The sequence below is a fragment of the Salvelinus namaycush genome, chromosome 31, assembly GCF_016432855.1.
Source record: "Salvelinus namaycush isolate Seneca chromosome 31, SaNama_1.0, whole genome shotgun sequence".
In the NCBI taxonomy this organism is placed as follows: Eukaryota; Metazoa; Chordata; class Actinopteri; order Salmoniformes; family Salmonidae; genus Salvelinus; species Salvelinus namaycush.
In genome coordinates this window covers 34,827,980-34,849,642 of record NC_052337.1, presented here as the reverse complement: position 1 = coordinate 34,849,642, position 21,663 = coordinate 34,827,980, and the positions used below count along the sequence as shown (strand labels likewise).

The 21,663-nt window shown below is 45.6% G+C and overlaps 1 protein-coding gene across 1 annotated transcript in view; it reads left to right on the top strand.

The window, feature by feature from the left end:
* The window catches only part of bmpr1bb (bone morphogenetic protein receptor, type IBb), a 119,889-nt gene that overhangs the window by 4,004 nt on the left and 94,222 nt on the right, over positions 1 to 21,663 (top strand). The window contains exon 2 of the mRNA XM_038971327.1: positions 6,913 to 6,982. The gene's annotated coding sequence lies outside the window, so the exon portion shown is untranslated. The remainder of the gene's footprint in view (positions 1 to 6,912; positions 6,983 to 21,663) is intronic.

Below are 21,663 nucleotides of genomic sequence, written 5' to 3'. Positions count from 1 at the left end.
AGGGGAACAACTACTGCAAGGTTTCAGAGCGAGTGACTTCACCGATTGAAATGCTATTAGCGCGCACCCCGCAAACTAGCTAGCCATTTCACATCGGTTACACCAGCCTAATCTCGGGAGTTGATAGGCTTGAAGTCATAAAACAGCTCAATGCTTGAAGCACAGCGAAGAGCTGCTGGCAATGCACGAAAGTGCTGTTTGAATGAATGCTTACGAGCCTGCTGCTGCCTATCACAGCTCAGTCAGACTGCTCTATCAAATATCAAATCATATACTTAATTATAACATAATAACACACAGAAATACGAGCCTTTGGTCATTTAATATGGTCGAATCCGGAAACTATCATTTCGAAAACAAAACGTTTCACTTTCAGTGAAATACGGAACCGTTCCGTATTTTAGCTAATGGATGGCATCCCTAAGTCTAAATATTGCTGTTACATTGCACAACCTTCAATGTTATGTCATAATTATGTATAATTCTGGCAAATTAATTACGGTCTTTGTTAGGAAGAAATGGTCTTCACATAGTTCGCAATGAGCCAGACGGCCCAAACTGCTGCATATACCCTGACTCTGCTTGCACGGAACGCAAGAGAAGTGACACGATTTCCCTAGTTAACATAAATTCATGTTAGCAGGCAATATTAACTAAATAAGCAGGTTTAAAAATATATACTTCTGTATTGATTTTAAAGAAAGGCATTGATGTTTATGGTTAGGTACACATTGGTGCAACAACTGTTCTTTTTTTCGTGAATGCGCTTGTTAAATCATCACCCGTTTGGCGAAGTAGGCTGTGATTCGATGAGAAATTAACAGGCACCGCATCGATTATATGCAACGCAGGACAAGCTAGATAACTACACATGGTTGATGACATTACTAGTTTAACTAGTGATTATGTTAAGGTTGATTGTGTTTTATAAGATAAGTTTAATGCTAGCTAGCAACTTACCTTGGCTTCTTGCTGCACTCGCGTAACAGATAGTCAGCTTGCCACGCAGTCTCCTCGTGGAGTGCAATGTAATCGGCCACAATCGGTGTCCATAATGCCGATTACCGATTGTTATGAATCGGCCATTCTAATTAATGGGTGGACCTCTAGTAGGGAGCATCATGGTTTGGAACTGCTTTGCTGCCTCAGGGCTTAGACAGCTTGCTATCATCGACGGGAAAATGAATTCCCAAGTTTATCAAGACATTTTGCAGGAAAATGTTAGGCTATCTGTCTGCCAATTGAATCTCAACAGAAGTTGGGTGATGCAACAGGACAACGACCCAAAATACAGAAGTAAATCAACAGAAGAAAATACGCCTTCTGGAGTGGCCCGGTCAGAGTCCTGACCTCAACCTGATTGAGATGCTGTGGCATGACCTGGAGAGCAGTTCACACCAGACATCCCAAGAATATTTCTGAACTGAAACAGTTTTGTAAAGAGGAATGGTCCAAAATTCCTCCTGACCGTTGTGCAGGTCTGATCCGCAACAACTGGTTGAGGTTATTGCTGCCAAAGGAGGGTCAATCAGTTATTAAATTCAAGGTTTCACATACTTTTCCCACCCTGCACTGTGAATGTGTACACAGCGTGTTCAATAAAGACAAGACCATGTATAATTGTTTGTGTGTTATTAGTTTAAGCAGACTGTTTGTCTTGTTGTGACCTAGATGATCAAATCCAGGTATTTCCAAAGGGTTGACACACTTTTTCTTGCCACTGTATATACTTAAGTATTAAAAGTAACAGTATAAATAATTTCAAATTCCTTATTTAACAAACCAGACCGCACTATTTTCTTGTTTTTGTATTTACGGATAGCCAGGGGCACACTCCAAGTCTCAGATATCATTTTACAAACGAAGCATTTGTGTTTAGTGAGTCCTCCAGATCAGAGGCAGTAGGGATGAGCAGGATGTTCTCTAGATAAGTGCATGTATTTGACCATTTTCCTGTCCTGCTAGCCATTCAAAATGTAACGAGTACTTTTGGGTGTCAGGGAAAATGGATGGAGTAAAACTTGTCAAAAATAGTAAAGTACAGATACCCCAAAAAGTGACTTAAGTAGTACTTTAAAGTATTTTTATGAAGTACTTTACACCACCGATAAAGACCCTGGTAACACCGTCCTAAAGTGGGACTTGAAAGGGGTGCAGCTTAAAATGGAGGCGGATCGAGCTTGCTAGCGCTGTATTAGATGGGACTTTGGGGATTTTCAAAATGTTTCAATCAAAATGAATGCCAATTAAAATCAGTGGCTAGATGGTGATGGACTGAGAGATCAGCTAATTAAAATCAGTGGTTGTTTCATCCACTCCTGCCAATGGCCTCCATTCAAGTCCCTTTCTGAGGCGCTGTGAAACCATACAGTTTGACCGAGAGAGAGAGATCCGGCTGGTGGATGAGATTAGTGGTTGTGTGTATGAATGTGTGTCTCTGTCTGTGTTATGTTTTGTGGCCATGGGGCTGTTGACTTGAGAGGCCCATCCAATGGTGTATAGTGGCATGGGGTCAAGGGTAATATTTGACTGGACTGAAACCCCATTTAAAGACATAATGTCATGCCACAATGCTTTGCTCTGTTCTCCAGTCTATCATAGAACTCCACCGGACCAGATCTGATCTCATTACATCACTGGCCTCCAGCTCCTGATGTTAGACCAGGCCAGAAACCCTATGCAGCCATCCATGCACAGCCTTATATTTCAGATTTGTCTTCACCTTGGAGACTGAGGTTGTGTCCAAAAAGGCACCTTATTCCCTATGTAGTGCACTACTTTTGACCAAGGCCCATAGGGATCTGCTCAAAGTAGGGCACTATATATAGGGTGCTATTTGGGACGCACAGTCCTAGTCAATACAGAGGATCATTGACGGAGGCCTGAGTGAGATTGAGAGTGAGAGAGTGTGTGGGCTAGGATGAACCACACAGTGATCCCACTACCACCCAGGACGGGCACCACACGCACACGCACGCACGCACACACACACACACACACACACACACACAATTTGCCTACAGGACAGGGATGTGGAGGGAGGCTGGGCAGCTGGAGGGCAGTTGGCAGGCATATGTTTTTGTGGCCTACCACAGTCTGAGGCTGGGAGCGTTTCCGTGTTGGGCTCTATGTGTGTTTCAGGCGCCTGTGTGTGTCATCGTGTAACTTACCCACGCCACCGTGGTGGTCTATTCAAAGTGGAGGCAGTCAATTGATTTTTATTTCAAATTAAACAATTGAAAAACTTTTGATATAAACAGCTTATACTCCTCAGTTTATTGAGAAGTCATTGAAATGAAAATAGATGTCGTTTTTTCTAATTTTGAATTGTTATCTAAGTTCATGTCCTGAATGTACTGCCTTATTTTCCAATTGACTCCAGCCCTGGTAGCCGTGTAAAGGAATGTGTCTGCAATGTGAAAACGACTGTGATTCAGGCCTGGCGGCACAATCTCTGCCACACTGGTCTGGTAATAATCATGATTTGAAATGAGAACCATTGATATTGGGAGGAGAGGTGATGACCATGCACCTGTCAGGTATCTGTTGAACTAAATATTTGGCCTTGTACTGTAGTACATCACATGGTCACACTGTCATCTCCCATGTGATCAATGAAGAACCTACTAGATGTCGAAGACCCAAATTGTTCTGTGATTATGGAAGGCTGCAGGGTGTGTCTTTAACATGTGAGATAAAATCTACATCTACCAAATGAATCATCTCCAGGTATCTGCAGGCTACTTCTATCCCTTTTACTTAAAAACCTAGACCTACTGACTCCTCTATAGAGAGACACACACATACACACACACACACACATACACACACAGGGTGGTCATGGGTCTGAATCTGGGTCTGTCCGCAGGGCTAAGCTTAGCAAGCTGCGACCCCCTCACCCTAGCTTCCTCCAGTATAATTACAGGAAGTTAGCTCAGCCAATCAAAGAAGAGTTCCTAGGTGCGTATTAAAAAGCTGCCAGTATTTGATGGGGGGGGGGGGTTGGTTCCTCTTAGGGGATGCATGAGCGACATTGAGAAAGTGTTGAAGAGGGTGGAACTGTCTTCCAGCCATCTCAGGAAGAATGAATTTGACAACTGTCAGGTTATTGAGGGATGTCTTTGTTCATCCCATATTGAAGTTTCTACTTTATTGAAGTCGTCAGGAGGATTTGAACACAGAGAGTGAATGTGTGGGTCTTGTTACGGAGCGCCAGACAGGGGATGTAGAGACCCTCGCTGCCTGAGCTACAATGTATCAGAGTCTTGACAGAGGAGAGGACAACAGATGGAGAATGGAGGATAACAGGCCTCTTTCAAATGGCTTTACCAGCCGCCAGAACGTTCTTTACAATTCCCCTTTGTTCCATCTCTCTCTGCTCTTGACAAGGAGTGTTGCAGTAGATTTAAGCGCACGGGTGTTTGATAGACTAGATACAGTGCATTCGGAAAGTATTCAGACCCCTTCACTTTTTCCACATTTTATCATTTTTTAAAGTTTTGATAGGTTCTCCCGTCTCCACAGAGGAACTCTGAAACTCTGTCAGAATGACCATCGGGTTCTTGGTCACCTCCCTGACCAATGGCCTTCTTCCCCGATTGCTCAGTTTGACCGGGCGGCCAGCTCTAGGAAGAGTCTTGGTGTTTCCAAACTTCTTCCATTTAAGAATGATGGAGGCCACTTTGTTCTTGAAGACCTTCAATGCCGCAGACTTTTTGTTACCCTTCCCCAGATCTGTGCCTCAACACAATCCTGTCTCGGAGCTCTACGGACAATTCCTTCGACCTCATGGCTTGGTTTTTGCTCTGACATGCACGGTCAACTGTGGGACCTTATACAGACAGGTGTGTGCCTTTCCAAATCATGTCCAGTCAATTGAATTTACCACAGGTGGACTCCAATCAAGTTGTAGAAACATCTCAAGGATGATCAATGGACACAGGATGCACCTGAGCTCATTTTCGAGTCTCATAGAAAAGGGTCTGAATACTTACATAAGTATTGTGTCTAAAAACCTGTTTTCGATTTGTCATTATGGGGTATTGTGTGTAGATTGATGAGGAAAAACATTTATTTAATCAATTTTAGCATCAGTCTAACAAAGTGGTAGGCCACACAAGCTCACAGAACGAGACCTCTGAGCGCTGAAGCGGGTAGCACTCGGTTGCAAAACTCACTACCGAGTTCCAAACTCCTTATGGAAGCAACGTCAGCACAATAACTGTTAGTCTGGAGCTTCATGAAATGGGTTTCCCTGGCCGTGCAGCCCGCACACAAGCCTTAGATCACCATGTGCAATGCCAAGCGTCGGCTAGAGTGGTGTAAAGCTCGCCGCCATTGGACTCTGGAGCAGTGGAAACGAGGTCCACACAGAAATGGTTTGTCAAGATCTGTGTGGAAGAACTTGACTGGCCTGCACAGAGCCCTGACCTCAACCCCATCGAGCACGTTTGGGATGAACTGGAACGCCGACTGCGAGTCAGGCCTAATCGCCCAACATCAGTGCCCGACCTCACTAATGCTCTTGTGCCTGAGTGGAATCAAGTCCCCGCAACAATGTTCCAACATCTAGTGGAAAGCCTTTGCAGAAGAATGGAGGCTGTTATAGCAGCAAAGGGGAGGACCAACTCCATATTAATGCCCATGATTTTGTAATGAGATGTTCGACGAGCAGGTGTCCACACACTTTTGGTCATGTAGTGTAGCTCTCTCGCATGTGTGCACCCACGAGCATGCGCTTTTGCACACACACACTTCAGAGCTCAAGAGCATCTGGTACCAAGGTTTTACAAAGGTATGGCTTTTCCACCCATTACCCAATCCCTTTGCTTTCTTTCTGCCAATACTGCAGCTGGCGTTCTTCCCACTCACTGACACTCTGTAGTCCCCATGCACACCCAGACACTCTGAAGGAAAAACAACATATTCCTTTCCCCCTGGAAAACAATGCTCACATCAGTTCACAGACCCAGGGATGCAGGTCTCTGCTTGTGTCTGCACCAGACATTCTCCTCCCCCAGGAGGACTAGGAGACATGGCGTCGGGCAGAGGATAGATGAAGGGGATAGATTCTGCTGTCTTCATATGAACAAAGTTGTGGGTTTCATCATTGGGACAAGGACGTAAAGGACTCACCATCTCCTATGAGAGAACTCTCAGCTTTAGAACAATAGAACAATCACTTTTTTAGGCCTACCCATTTTTTAAACTCTGATGTATCTATTCATAGTCCCTCTGAGATTCCTGGAAGGGAGACATCTTTCATATCTGGATATATAAACATGAGCTATTTGATAAGAGTTCAGTCTAGACCAGTGTGATGTCAATAAGACTGTTATATTCCTGAGGGGAAAACACACGGTCTCCAGTGAGGTGAGGAGGAGGAAGAAGAAGGAAAAAAAGAGGGGGTGGGAGGAAGAAGTGGAGGAGGCATCGTCTTGTTCCACTTTTTACTAATCCTCTCCTTTCCTTTAGGTTCCAGTTGGTCTTTGGTAATTAGTGATAATCCACCCAGTCCCCAACATCACTGTGAGGATCTCTCTCTCTCTCTGTCTTTCTGTCTCTCTCGGTCTCTCTCTGTGTCTCTCTCTCTCTGATGAAGAGAAAGAGCAGGAATTACTTCAGTGTCCTCTTTGCCTGGAAGGTCTTTAACCCTGTGTGAGAAAACAGACATCCTGTCATTAGTGGGAGAAAGAGGAGGATATACAGGAGAAGAGGGGAGAGACAGTGAGAGGGGGTGTAGTTGTTTAATGTCGACTAGGTGCATTGGTTTAAATCCCAGGTGGGGTAATGCCTTGAGCCTGGCTGAAATGAAGTCTGAATCACGTCTGACAATCACCATTGTTGTATACATGGAAAATATACTGTACGATTATATAAACTTTCTTTACCAACTTTCCCTTTTTCTTCTAGGAGAAGACAGCAGCTGTGACTTTGGATGACCATAATGACAGACCGTTGTTTAACCCCTCGTTGTTGGATGGTGAGTCTGTTTTCCATCCTTGAATTTTCTAAGTTGTTTATTACTGTACGCTGAGTGTTTGATTGCCCTACACTAGTCTCTTATTGTGTGTGTAGCGAGCTCAGTGGTGGCTAGGTGGCCGTGCCCTTCCAGAGAAGTGACTAATTGACTAACTGCTGAGCACATGGATTAGGATGGACGAGAACCCATACTGCAGCTAATAGTCATCTCTGTGTACGTGGCAGAATCAGTCTGGAGTAGACACGGTAACGGAGGCCAATGGATGCTCTATGGATAGTCCTGCTCCACCTGCCAGTCCCAGGGCATGGGTGTTTGTGTGAGAAGCTGATTGTGGCATCACCACAGGGTTGTGTGTGTGTGTGTGTGTGTGTGTGTGTGTGTGTGTGTGTGTGTGTGTGTGTGTGTGTGTGTGTGTGTGTGTGTGTGTGTGTGTGTGTGTGTGTGTGTGTGTGTGTGTGTGTGTGTGTGTGTGAGAGAGACATGGATCCCTCCGACTGAGTGAGAGAATGTGGGATGGCACACTGTGCCTGCTTACCCCAACCTGGTCACCATGGTGACTGATTAAAAGGTGATGCGTGGAGCTGACAGGTTGACGGTAGCAGCTGAGCTACACTCTACAGGCGTGGGACTGACTGAACCTCACGTCACAGCTGACCTGTGGGCAGGTGAGACATGAGGGCCTGTTCCAGAATTGTCCGCCTTAGCTGATCTGAGGACTGTTCAATTGGGGACTGAGTGTGAACAGAACAGAACGTGTGAAGGCCACACGTCATTGAGTGCGATCGTTCAATATAAAGTGTCTCTGACGTGACCTCTTATACAGTACCTTCTCTCTCCTTGATTTCCACACTGTGTCAGAGAGTTGCTGCTGTGGACTTCTGTTAGCGTTCCTTAACCATTAAGCAGTGAGACTTGCCACTACAGGACCCGTCATAAACAACACAATGTGATGACAACACTGACACCGCTCCAACAGTGGGATCTGATCTGAAGCCAGTGAAGAGTCCCCTCCACAGAGGACAATACCTGCTTGTGTTGGTGAGAGGCTGTGGAATGTAGACTCTAACACTGACCTCGTGTCCGGAAATAGGAGAGGATTGTAGTAGTGGAGCGCTGGTTTGGACGGAGAGTAACTCAAACCCGTTAAAGAATGTCAAGAATCTATGTGTTAAAGTTCCCACTGGATCTCTCTCTCTACGGCTGGATCCTGGCAAATAAGAGGCAGCTGTGGCGGAGGGAGAAAAACTGATCGGAGTCACATTGAGGTTGATTGAATTGAATTGAGTGCGCATCCTCTATATGGAAAACATTACTGTATAGTACACGCACGCACACACACCAAGCTCAGGCAGACAGGTAGCAACCAGGATGTTGGTATGTGTTGATACGCTGTAACTCAGTGGGTTATTAAAGCAGTGCATGGTGGAACCGCTGAGACAGACACACCGCCCCACGTTATTCTTTTTATTTGTATCATTTTTTTATTTAACCTTTTAACTTATGATTACACCTGTTTTATAGTGCAATTGGAGATCTAACAGGTAGCCCTGCTCATTTCTGTTGGTTTTAGTGCTCTACTGACTCGGCTCTACTGACTCGGCTCTACTGACTCGGCTCTACTGACTCGGCTCTGTAATTATGGTACTGGGACTGAGCCTGTGTATAGCTTGCAGTCTCGTGTCTCTTTTTCCTGCGTGTTTCGTTTGTTTTTCCTACTTTTATATTATTTCCTTGAATACTGCATTGTTGGGAAAGAGCTCACAAGTGAGCATTTCACTGTACTGTTTACACCTGCTGTATCCTGTGCATGTGACAAACATTGAAACTTGAAACTAATACTGTACTGTTATTTAATTGTAACTACACTGGCATGCGGCTTTCGAAACGTTCCTTAAGCTTTGCATCCTGTTTTAAGACCTGCCTCTCCTTTAGAACACCCCAAACCCTCCCAACCCCATAACCACATACATAAACACACCAAGAGATTTAAATGCCCCACATTTCTTCAAATGTGTACTGTGAGGGTTTTTAGTTCCAATTGATTTCGCCACTCTGAAAACACATCCATCACATATTATGTTGAATGTCCTTTGAAGAACCAATACCGACTGAGCGACTTTGTTCTAAATTCCCTGGCTATGTCTTGGAGTGTAGTTACAACGAATCCCCACGTTCGTCCGCTAACTGCTTTTGACAGCAAGTGCCATTCTGACTGCAAGGAGAGACGGGGAAAACAGATGAAATCTATTTCTCTCCCGCTAACGTTATTCGCCTGCCAAACCCCTCTGTTTTTGATGACAGATTCAAATGGATTTCGCGTGTGCTTTTTACATACATACAGGGCAGAGGGCGATCCGAGCCGTACCTGGACTGGCCACGGTTGTCTGCATGGAAATGTGATGACATCAAAGCTTTGCATGCCGAGCCCTAGGCCTCTACCCCCTCTACTGTGCTGTAGGCCACCCAGAGAGGAGAGGGCACAGGGCCGCCTTTGCATAGATGCTATCTGGGGTCCACCCTCTCTCTTATCAAGGGCTGCTCTGAGTCATCTCTTAATTACAGCTTAAATAACATCCGGGTGAAAAACAATAAAGAATGAAACCGACACAGACCCATGAAGCTAATGGATGTTATTTAGAAATGGTAAAATACCCTAAAAACAATGTGTAACAGACACCTGATCGAGATTGACTGTATGGATGCATATATAGATTAGATCATCTGTGGTGTGTTTTGTTGAGATGTGAGTGTGTGACAAGTGGAGTGTGTGTGCAGTCAGGTGTTCTGGTGGCGTGCAGTGCCACATTCCACTCCACTCTGGACTCTCAACAATGGCTCACAGCTAGCACCGCACTATATTTGGAACGGGGATGGAAAATGTGCAGCCAGGCAGCTTCCCTTTCAATCAGCCAATTTGAGTATAAATAGTGGAGTGACACAAACGCACACCAACAAACAAACACACACAGGTTGCACAGGCAGCACTGTGGTAGAATGCCTGGCAGGTTTTAGCTCACATCGCTGGATTAGAGAGCCAGCCAAAATAGATGACGTCGGCCTCGTGCCGTCAACATCCCCATATCATCCTCACACACTGTCAATCCCAGGACACTCTCCTAATATCATTTTCTGGAGTATCAAATGTTAGACCAATTTCAGCATCTGACTAGTTCACCTCTACTGTAGTTTGTCTCTGTGCAGCTGTTGGTCCAGTCTGTGAGCCGGACTCTCTGACTATAACTCTCCTATGAGGACAGATAGTCATTAAAAAGCTTTTAAAAAGTCACACTAGTTTTTGTTGACGATAGACTAGGGTCATGTGGCCGGCTAGCTGTCGTCCCCAGAGAGACTGATCTTCCTGGGAGTGACAGTGGTGGTGGGGAAGCTTGCCCCAACAGACCGGCTCGAGGTGACATGGCTATTTCTCTGGAGCTCCTTGTCTTTTTGAGCCTCATTGACTGTGGAGGCTCTCTCTTACATCTTCTATTTTCGGTCTCTCATTCTCGCCTCTCTCTATAATTATCTCTCTTTTTCTCTCTAGTTCTCGCTCTCTCTCCCTCTCTCTCTCTGTGGTGTTTGCCAAGACTGAAGGGGAGCGGAGGGTATAAAGCTTCACAGACATTTATAAAAATAACAGAATAATCCCTAATCATATTCCTGGAACAGAGATCAGCCTGAACGGATCAACGAAAGAGCAATGCTTCTCCGTTTCTCTCTTTCTTTCGTGTCTCATTCACCCCTTCTCATATTCTACCATGTTTCTACTAATCCTCTGTCCAGCTGTAACAGTGTGCCTCCGTTCTCTCCCTCTCGCTCTCTTGCTCTCTCTCTCTCTCTGTCTGACTGCTGGAATGAGTCTGGCTTCTCTGATGAGTCTTGAGTGCCTAGGTAGAGTATAGAAGGTATCAGGTTACATATGGAGAGTAGCAGCTATTCTGCAACAGACTGGACTGTTATTACAGGTGTGCCAGGCCAAGATACAGCTGTTTATTACTCAGACATGGCTACATATAATACCATGTATGTCTACAGATTGCTCTAAGTAACTACACTGAACAATAATATCAACTCAACATGTAAAGTGGTTGTCCAATGTTTCATGAGCTGAAAGAAAATATTATTTCTCAACTTTTGTGCACACATTTATTTACATCCCTTTTAGTGAGCATTTCTGTTTTGCCAAGATAATCCATCTACCCGACAGGTGTGGCATATCAAGAAGCTGATTAAATAGCATGATCATTACACAGATACATCTTGTGCTGGGGACATTAAAAGCCACTCTAAAATGTGCTGGTTTGTCACACAACACAATGCCACAGATGTCTCAAGTTTTGAGGGAGCATGCAATTGGCATGCTGATTGCAGGAATGTCCACCAGAGCGGTTGCCAGATAATTGAATGTTCATTTCTCTACCATAAGCCTCCTCCAATGTCATTTTAGTGAATTTGGCAGTACGTCCAACCGGCCTCACAACCATAGACCATATGTAATCACGCCAGCCCAGGACCTCCACATTTGGTCTCCTGCGGAATCATCTGAGACCAGCCACCCAGACAGCTGATGAAACTGAGTAGTATTTCTGTAGTCTGTAGTAAAGCTCTTTTGTGTGGGAAAACTCATTCTGGTTGCCAGGGCCTCCCCAGTAGGTGGGCCTGGCTTCCAGGTGGGTGGGTCTATGCCCTCCCACTGCTGCGCCCCTGCCCAGTAATGTGAAATCCATAGATTAGGGCCTAATTCATTTATTGCAATTGACTGATTTATTTCCTCAACTGTAACTTAGTAAAATCGTTAATTGTTGCATGTTGTGTTTATATTTTTGTTCTCATTATAAGTAAGTTGTGATCTTGATCTCTTGATCTCTTAGGAAAGTTGTTTTATCTATTCTTATGGAATTGTCATGTCACTGTTATGGTCACCTGTTCAAGTATTATCATTACCACATTACCATGCAGTGTTATCATTACACCATTACCACACAGTGTTATCATTACAGCATTACCACACAGTGTTATCATTACAGCATTGCCACACAGTGTTATCATTACAGCATTACCGCACAGTGTTATCATTACAGCATTACTATGCCGTGTTATCATTACAGCATTACCACACCGTATTATCATTACCGCATTACCACACAGTGTTATCATTACCGCATTACCATGCAGTGTTATCATTACAGCATTGCCACACATTGTTATCATTACAGCATTACCACACCGTGTTATCATTACAGCATTACCACACAGTATTATAATTTCTGCATTACCACACAGTGTTATCATGGCCACATTACCACACAGTCTTATCGTGACAGCATTACTACACAGTGTTATCATTACAGCATTACCACACCGTGTTATCATCACAACATTACCACACAGTATTATCATTACAGCATTACCACACTGTGTTATCATTACAGCATTACCACACCGTGTTATCGTTACAGCATTACCACACAGTGTTATCATTACAGCAGCCACCCTAGTCTCCTCACAACAGCTGAACAGAACAGTCCTGCACCAATACCGTATCTGTTCAGAGAACGTAAAACACTAATCTGGGAATGTAACTTTTTGCTGTGTTTCTATAAACCAAGGAGGCTGGGCTGTGAGGAAGGGGGAGTGTGTGAACAGCTGCTCTACTCCACTGCTCTCCCCTCTCTTCTCCCCTCTCCTCTCCCCTCTCCCTCCACCTGTGTTCTGTGGCTCCGGCTGCAGAGCTGTGCTGCTGCAGTAGAGTACAGTAGTACTTTTGTACTTTCCTTAAAGATCAACTTCAATTAATGAGCGCCTCAGTGCTGGGCCTGGGGAGTCTCGCTGGCAGGAAATTGGAGGATAAGCTGCTTTTGTTTCACAGGGCCAATATTTTGTGGCTTTATTGGTTTCCTCATTCTCATTTGAGCTGGACACATGAAAGAACATGCGCGCGCGCACACACTTTAAATAGTTCATTTGAATCCACAAATCACATTACATCAAAAGATTCAAACAATTTAAAGGTTGTTGATGCATGGACACGTAAGGACACAAAAACCATCTCCTCCACACAGCTAGGCTGCCCATAAGGCTGCCCATAATGCCTTAAACAGAGCAGTACCTAGACCAGTGGTCTCAACCAGTCGATCTCCAAGGCATTCCTAGTCGATCACCAAATATTTCTGTAAAAAACCCAACGATAAACCTTGCGTTCGTACTTTTTTTATTTGTTTCGTGCTGTTGACGATAGGTGCAATTGATTCAGCAGCCCTAGGGCCGGGAAGATAGTGTTCCCATTTTTAACCATTTCATGTGTCTGAAGGTAGAACTTAGCCTACTCAGCAGTCAAGGGCACCTATAGGCCTACCACTGGCCAATCAGATTGCACAGTTTCCTCGAGCCATAGACTGTAAAAAGAAACCTTGAACGCACAGCAAAGTTGGTAGTGAGAATTCTAAACTTTGAAGACCATGACTAGAGAGAAACTCAAAGAATACAGCCACGCTGTTCTGATATTTTTCGTAGCTGTGTATTTACCACCACAAACCGAAGGTGCCACTAAGACACACTCAACGAGCTGTATAAGGCCATAAGTAAACACAAAAAATGCTCATCCAGAGGCGGCGCTCCTAGTGGCCGGAACTTTTACCTAACTTCTACCAGCATGTTGCATGTGCAACCAGAGGAGAGAAAAAAACTCTAGACCACCAACTCCACACACAGAGACGCATGCAAAGCTCTCCCTCGCCCTCCATTTTACAAATCTGACCATAATTCTATCCTAATTCCTGCTTACAAGCAAAAACTAAAGCAGGAAGTACCAGTGACTCGCTCAATATGGAAGTGGTCAGATGACGCAGATGCTAAGCTACAGGACTGTTTTGCTAGCACAGACTGAAATATGGCATATCAGTCACCAGCTTCATCAATAAGTGCATCGATGACGTCGTCCCGACAGTGACTGTACGTATATACCCCAACCAGAAGTCATAGATTACAGGCAACATCAACATCTAAAGGGTAGAGCTGCCGCTTTCAAGGAGCGGGACTCTAACCCGGACGCTTATAAGAAATCCCGCTATGCACCACGACGAACCATCAAACGGACAGTGTCAATACAGGTCTAAGATTGAATCCTACTACACCGGCTCCGACACTCATCGGATGTGGCAGCGCTTGCAAACTATTACCTACTACAAAGGGAAGCCCAGCCGCGAGCTGCCCAGTGACACGAGCCTACCAGACAAGCTAAATGACTTCTATGCGCGCTGTGAAACAAGCAACACTGAAGCATTCATGAGAGCATCAGCTGTTCGGGACAACTGTGTGACCACGCGCTCCATAGCCGATGTGAGTAAGACCTTTAAACAGGTCAACATTCACAAGGCCGGGGGCCAGACAGATTACCAGGACGTGTACTCCGAGCATGCACTGACCAACTGGAAAGTGTCTTGACTGACATTTTCAACCTCTCCCTGACCCAGTCTGTAATACCAACATGTTTCAAGCATACCACCATAGTCCCTGTACCCAAAAACACCATGTAGCCTGTATAAATGACTACCGACCCGTAGCACTCACATCTGTAGCCATGAAGTGCTTTGAAAGGCTGGTCATGGCTCACATCAACACCATCATCCCAGAAACCCTAGACCCACTCCAATTTGCATACCGCCCCAACAGATTCACAGATGAATCTCTATTGGACTACACACTGCCCTTTCCCACCTGGACCAAAGGAACACCTATGTGAGAATGCTATTCACTGACTACAGCTCAGCGTTCAACATCATAGTGCCTTCAAAGCTCATCACTAAGCTAATGACCCTGGGACTAAACACCTCCCTCTGCCACTGGATCCTGGACTTCCTGACAGGCCACCCCCAGGTGGTAAGGTTAGGCAACAACACATCCGCCACGTTCATCCTCAACACGGGGGCCCCACACGGGTGCGTGCTTTATCCCCTCCTGTACTCCCTGTTCACCCATGACTACGTGGCCAAGCATGACTCCAACACCATCATTTAAGTTTGCCGATGACACAACGTGGTAGGCCTGATCACCGACAACAACTAGACCGCCTACAGGGAGGAGGTTGAAGACCTGGCAGTGTGGTGACAGAACATCAACCTCTCCCTCAACGTGATCAAGACAAAGGAGATGATCGTGGACTACAGGAAAAGAACGGCCGAGCTCGCCCCATTCTCATCAACGGGACTGTAGTGGATCAGGTTGAGAGCTTCAAGTTCCTTGGTGTCCACATCACCAACAAACTATCATGGTCCAAACACACCAAGACAGCTGTGAAGAGGGCACGACAATGGCTATTCCTCCTCAGCAGACTGAAAAAATTTCGCATGGATCCTCAGATCCTCAAAGTTCTACAGCTGCACCATCGAGAGCTTTCTGACTGGTTGCATCACCAGCTGGTATGGCAACTGCTCGGCCTCCGACCGCAAGGCGCTACAGAGGGTAGTGTGAACGGCCAACCTTCCTGCCATCCAGGACCTCTATACCAGGCAGTGTCAGAGGAAGGCCCTAAACATTGCCAAAAACTCCAGCCACCCTAGTCAGACTGTTCTCTCTGGTACCTCATGGCAAACGGTATTGGAGCGTCAAGTCTAGATCCAAGAGGTTTCTTAACAGCTTCTACCCCCAAGCCATTGTCACGTTCGTCGTAACATTGAAGAGAGGAGGACCAAGGCGCAGCGTGATAACAATACATCTTCTATTTATTAATGACGAAATGAAGAACACTTAAACAAACTACAGAACAACAAACGAACGAACGTGACGCTATAAACAAATAGTGCAGACACAGGCAACTAACATAGACAATAACCCACGAAATTCCCAATGAATATGGCTGCCTAAATATGGTTCCCAATCAGAGACGATGATAAACAGCTGCCTCTAATTGAGAACCAATCTAGGCAGCCATAGACATACAAACACCTAGACTAGACACTGCCCCATAAACATACAAAACCCCTAGACAATACAAAACACATACATCCCCCATGTCACACCCTGACCTAACTAAAATAATAAAGAAAACAAAGATAACTAAGGCCAGTGCGTGACAGCCATAAGACTGTTGCACAGCTAATCAAATGGCTACACAGTCTATTGACATTGACACACCCTTTTTTACGCTGCTGCTACTCTCTGTTTATTATCGATGCAGTCACTTTACCCCTACCTATATGTACATACTGTATTACCTCAATTACCTCAACTAACTTGTACCCCCGCACATTGACTCTACCGGTACCCTCTGTATATAGCCTTGTTATTGTTATTTTATTTATTTTTTACTTTAGTTTATTTAGTAAAAATTTTCTGAAACTCTTATTTTTCTTAAAACTGCATTGTTGGTTAAGGGCTTGTAAGTAAGCATTTCACTGTAAGGTCTACACCTGTTGTATTCGGCACATCTGACAAATAACATTTGATTTGAAATTATCTATTACCAGTGGGATCATATACCAATAAATAATAATATATACAGTTGAAGTCGGAAGTTTACATACACCTTGGCCAAATACATTTAAACTCAGTTTTTCACAATTCCTGACATTTAATCCTAGTAATCCTGTCTTAGGTCAGTTAGGATCACCACTTTATTTTTAGAATATGAAATGACAGAATAATAGTAGAGAGAGTGATTTATTTCAGCTTTTATTTCTTTCATCACATTCCCAGTGGGTCAGAAGTTTACATACACTCAATTAGTATTTGGTAGCATTGCCTTTAAATTGTTTAACTTGGGTCAAACATTTTGGCTAGACTTCCACAAGCTTCCCACAATATGTTGGGTGAATTTTGGCCCATTCCTCCTGACAGAGCTGGTGTAACTGAGTCAGGTTTGTAGGCCTCCTTGCTCACACACGCTTTTTCAGTTCTGCCCACACATTTTCTATAGGATTGAGGTCAAGGCTTTGTGATGGCCACTCCAATACCTTGACTTTGTTGTCCTTAAGCCATTTTGCCACAACTTTGGAAGTGTGCTTGGGGTCATTGTCCATTTGGAAGACCCATTTGCGACCAAGCTTTAACTTCCTGACTGATGTCTTGAGATGTTGCTTCAATATATCCACATAATTTTCCATCCTCATGAAGCCATCTATTTTGTGAAGTGCACCAGTCCCTCCTGCAGCAAAGCACCCCCACAACATGATGTTGCCACCCCCGTGCTTCACAGTTGGGATGGTGTTTTTCAGCAAGCCTCCCCCTTTTTCCTCCAAACATAATGATGGTCATTATGGCCAAACAGTTCTATTTTTGTTTCATCAAACCAGAGAACATTTCTCCAAAAAGTATGATCTTTGTCCCCATGTGCAGTTGCAAACCGTAGTCTGGCTTTTTTATGACGGTTTTGGAGTAGTGGCTTCTTCCTTGCTGAGCGGCCTTTCAGGTTATGTCGATATAGGACTCGTTTTACTGTGGATATTGATACTTTTGTGCCAATTTCCTTCCTTGTGCCTATTTCCTTCCTTCTTCACAAGGTCCTTTGCTGTTGTTCTGGGATTGATTTGCACTTTTCGCACCAAAGTACGTTAATCTCTAGGAGACAGAATGCGTCTCCTTCTTGAGCGGTGTGACGGCTGCGTCGTCCCGTGGTGTTTATACTTGCGTACTATTGTTTGTACAGATGAACGTGGTACTTTCAGGCGTTTGGAAATTGCTTCCAAGGATGAACCAGAGTTGTGGAGGTCTATAATTTTTTTTCTGAGGACTTGGCTGATTTCTTTTGATTTTCCCATGATGTCAAGCAAAGAGGCACTGAGTTTGAAGGTAGGCCTTGAAATACATCCAAAGGTACACCTCCTATTAACTCAAATTATGTCAATTAGCCTATCAGAAGCTTCTACAGCCATGACATTTTCTGGAATTTTCCAAGCTGTTTAAATGCACAGTCAACTTAGAGTATGTAAACTTCTGACCCACTGGAATTGTGATACAGTGAATTAATAATGAAATAATCTGTCTGTAAACAATTGCTGGAAAAATTGCTCTTGTCATGCGCAAAGTAGATGTCCTAACCGACTTAGTTAGTTAACAAGAAATTGTGGAGTGGTTGAAAAACAAGTTTTAATGACTCCAACCTAAGTGTATGTAAACTTCCGACTTCAACTGTATATATTTCAAAATTGTCTGGGAAGAGCAACATTGGCACGGCAATTCAAGCATAACCAATATGCAGTGATAATGTATTGGGCCTATAGCCTACTGCACAAACCTCATTGCTACAGTACTGTTTTTCATTGATTTATGTTGCAAAGGCTTACGTTTTTAGGTCATGTTTTTAAAAAGAAATCTGAGCGGCAGATTTCGGCTTTCCTTTTGACTCCGAAAGTGATCTTGACTCAGAAAAGGTTGGTGACCTCTGACCTAGCCAGTTGTTTTGCTCTACTCTTAGGCAGGCCTGCATTCTGAAGGCCACGTACCGTAAGCCTATGTACATGGCCCAGACTGCCAAATATCAATATCGCCAACGTTTATCTGTATCCTAGAGTGTCCAAGCGGTATTTAAAAAAAGGTATTTAAGGAGCTTGTCAGAAAAGGCCTGCTCCATGTATCATTTGAATTAGCAGCCCACTTCCAAAATCTGGGCTAATTGAGGCTGCATGCGCTCTCTCATCCTACAGTTAAAGATAACAACTCCATTCAGAATATGAAGTAGCAGCCTACCTGTTGGCTCTTGGTCGTTGTAGCATATCCTTCCCCTCTTAACGTTTAATTCCGTCATTATCAAGTCAGTTAAAATGACACATACCCGAGACCTATGACAATCATATCAGATCCGACCCAGACCCGTGACATGTTTTAGAATTCTGGAACTAGACCTGCTCTGGACCCGAATTGGGTCTTTGGTATTCGGGTACAGGTGGACCCGTGGAGATCTCTACTTCCTCCCTCAGTAAGTCCAGAACGAGGGAGGCTCTGGCTAGCTCTAACTGTCACACCGTCACGGTTGAGCATGTTCAGCAGGTCAGTCGGTCTGGTAGCGCTGTATATCCAGTCTACATTCGGGACACCTAAACCCCCCTCTGTTCAGCTCAGGAAGATAAAGTCACGTGTGGTGTGTGTGTTTAAGCATAGCCACTTTCTCACTACTTGAACATTTTTTGTTATTAATTCCCCTCATAACCTGCTGTGGGGATATGCACATTGGCAAACAGATGTTGAATCTTTGCTAGCGCCACCTCTCTCACAGCGTCTAGCTTCATGACCACAGGCAGAGGGGGAATGCCAATCATATCAAGCCTGGTTGAATACTCATGGACAAGCTCCTCAACTTGTCCCCCCCCACTCGCCAGCAACATTACATTTATGTCCAAGATAGCTGGATGTTTCGTGATGAGAGTACTCCCTGATTGATTGGTTTATTCATTAGTGTAAATGTTTGCGGCGTATCAGTCTTTCGTCGAACACCGCACATTTAGTGTCTTTGACTTCCCGACCATTTCAAAAAGTCATCTGTGCGAGAGCTTGTCTTTGATAACCCGCTCCTCTCTGGAGGAGATCTGAACGTCATGACCCCTGTAATGGGTTCAGGGGCACACTGGCAAAGCCATTTCAGCCACTGGTTAATGGCTAGGATGAAGTTAACAGCGCTCCATGGGCAACCTGTTTTTATGCCAACCCTGAGTGGCATAAAACACACACACGTACAGTACACACACACACAAACACACAGTCTTGCCTTTTAGATGTGTCTGCACTGTCTGTGATGTTTCTTCCCCCTCAGGGGGTGTTGAAGTATCAGGGGTCTCAGTGTGACAGTGCACAGGATGATGGGTGTTCTTTTGTCTTTGAGGCTTGTGTTTGTTTTACCTTTTAAACACACTCCCAAATGAAGCAGTTGTAACGGTAGTCCTCCTCCTCAACCGAAGAGGAGGAGTAGTGATTGAACCAAGGCGCAGCTTTGTGAAATGACATGATTTAATAAAGACACGACAAAACAACTAAGACAGAAAACGAACTAGACTTGAATTAACTAACAAAATAACAAAACGAATGTGTAGACAAACCTAGACATACGAACTTACAATAAAACACGAAGAACGCATGAACAGGGAAAAATAGACTACACAAAAATGACGATGTACAAACATACCGAACAGTCCCGTATGGTGCGACAAACACTGACACAGGAGACAACCACCCACAACGAACACTGTGAAACAACCTACCTAAATATGACTCTCAATTAGAGGAAAACGCCAAACACCTGCCTCTAATTAAGAGCCATACCAGGCAACCCTTAAACCAACATAGAAACAGAAAACATAGAATGCCCACCCAAACTCACGTCCTGACCAACTAACACATACAACAAACTAACAGAAATAGGTCAGGAACGTGACATAACCCCCCCCTTAAGGTGCGAACTCCGGGCGCACCAGCACAAAGTCTAGGGGAGGGTCTGGGTGGGCATCTGACCACGGTGGTGGCTCAGGCTCAGGGCGAGGTCCCCACCCCACCATAGTCAATCCCAGCTTACATCTCCCCCTACAAATGACCACCCTCATATTACCCCCACTTAATCTTTTGGGTAACATCGAGACAAGGGGCAGCACCGGGATAGAGGGATAGCTCAGGACAGAGGGATAGCTCAGGACAGAGGGATAGCTCAGGACAGAGGGATAGCTCAGGATAGAGAGGTAGCTCAGGATAGAGAGGTAGCTCAGGATAGAGGGGCAACTCCGGACTGAAAGGCAGCTCCGGACAGAGAGACAGCTCTGGACTGAGGGGCAGTTCTGGATAAATAGCCGCTCTGGGCTGAGGGACAGCTCATGACTGGCTGACGGCTCTGGACGCTCATGGCTGGCTGACGGCTCTGGACGCTCATGGCTGGCTGACGGCTCTGGACGCTCATGGCTGGCTGACGGCTCTGGACGCTCATGGCTGGCTGACGGCTCTGGACGCTCATGGCTGGCTGACGGCTCTGGACGCTCATGGCTCACTGACGGCTCTGGCAGATCCTGTCTGGTTGGCGGCTCTGGCAGATCCTGTCTGGTTGGCGGCTCTGGCAGATCCTGTCTGGTTGGCGGCCCTGGCAGATCCTGTCTGGTTGGCGGCCCTGGCAGATCCTGTCTGGTTGGCGGCTCTGGCAGATCCTGTCTGGTTGGCGGCTCTGGCAGATCCTGACTGACGAATGGCTCTAGCGGCTCCTGACTGACTAACGGCTCTGACGGCTCGGGACAGACGGGCGGCTCTAATGGCTCGGGACAGACGGATGGCTCAGACGGCGCTGGGGAGACGGATGGCTCAGATGGCGCTGGGGAGACGGATGGCTCAGATGGCGCTGAGGAGACGGATGGCTCAGATGGCGCTGCGGAGACGGATGGCTCAGATGGCGCTGCGGAGACGGATGGCTCAGATGGCGCTGCGGAGACGGATGGCTCAGACTGATCCTGTCTGGCGGAAGGCTTTGGCTGCTCCTGTCTGGCGGAAGGCTCTGTAGGCTCATGGCAGACGGGCGGCTTTGCAGGCTCAATACAGACGGGCAGTTCATGCGGCGCTTGGCAGACGGACAGTTCAGGCGCCGTTGGGCAGACGGCAGACTCTGGCCGGCTGAGACGCACTGTAGGCCTGGTGCGTGGTGCCGGAACTGGAGGCACCGGACTGGAGACACGCACTTCAAGCCTAGTGCGGGGAGCAGGGACAGGGCACACTGGACTCTCAAA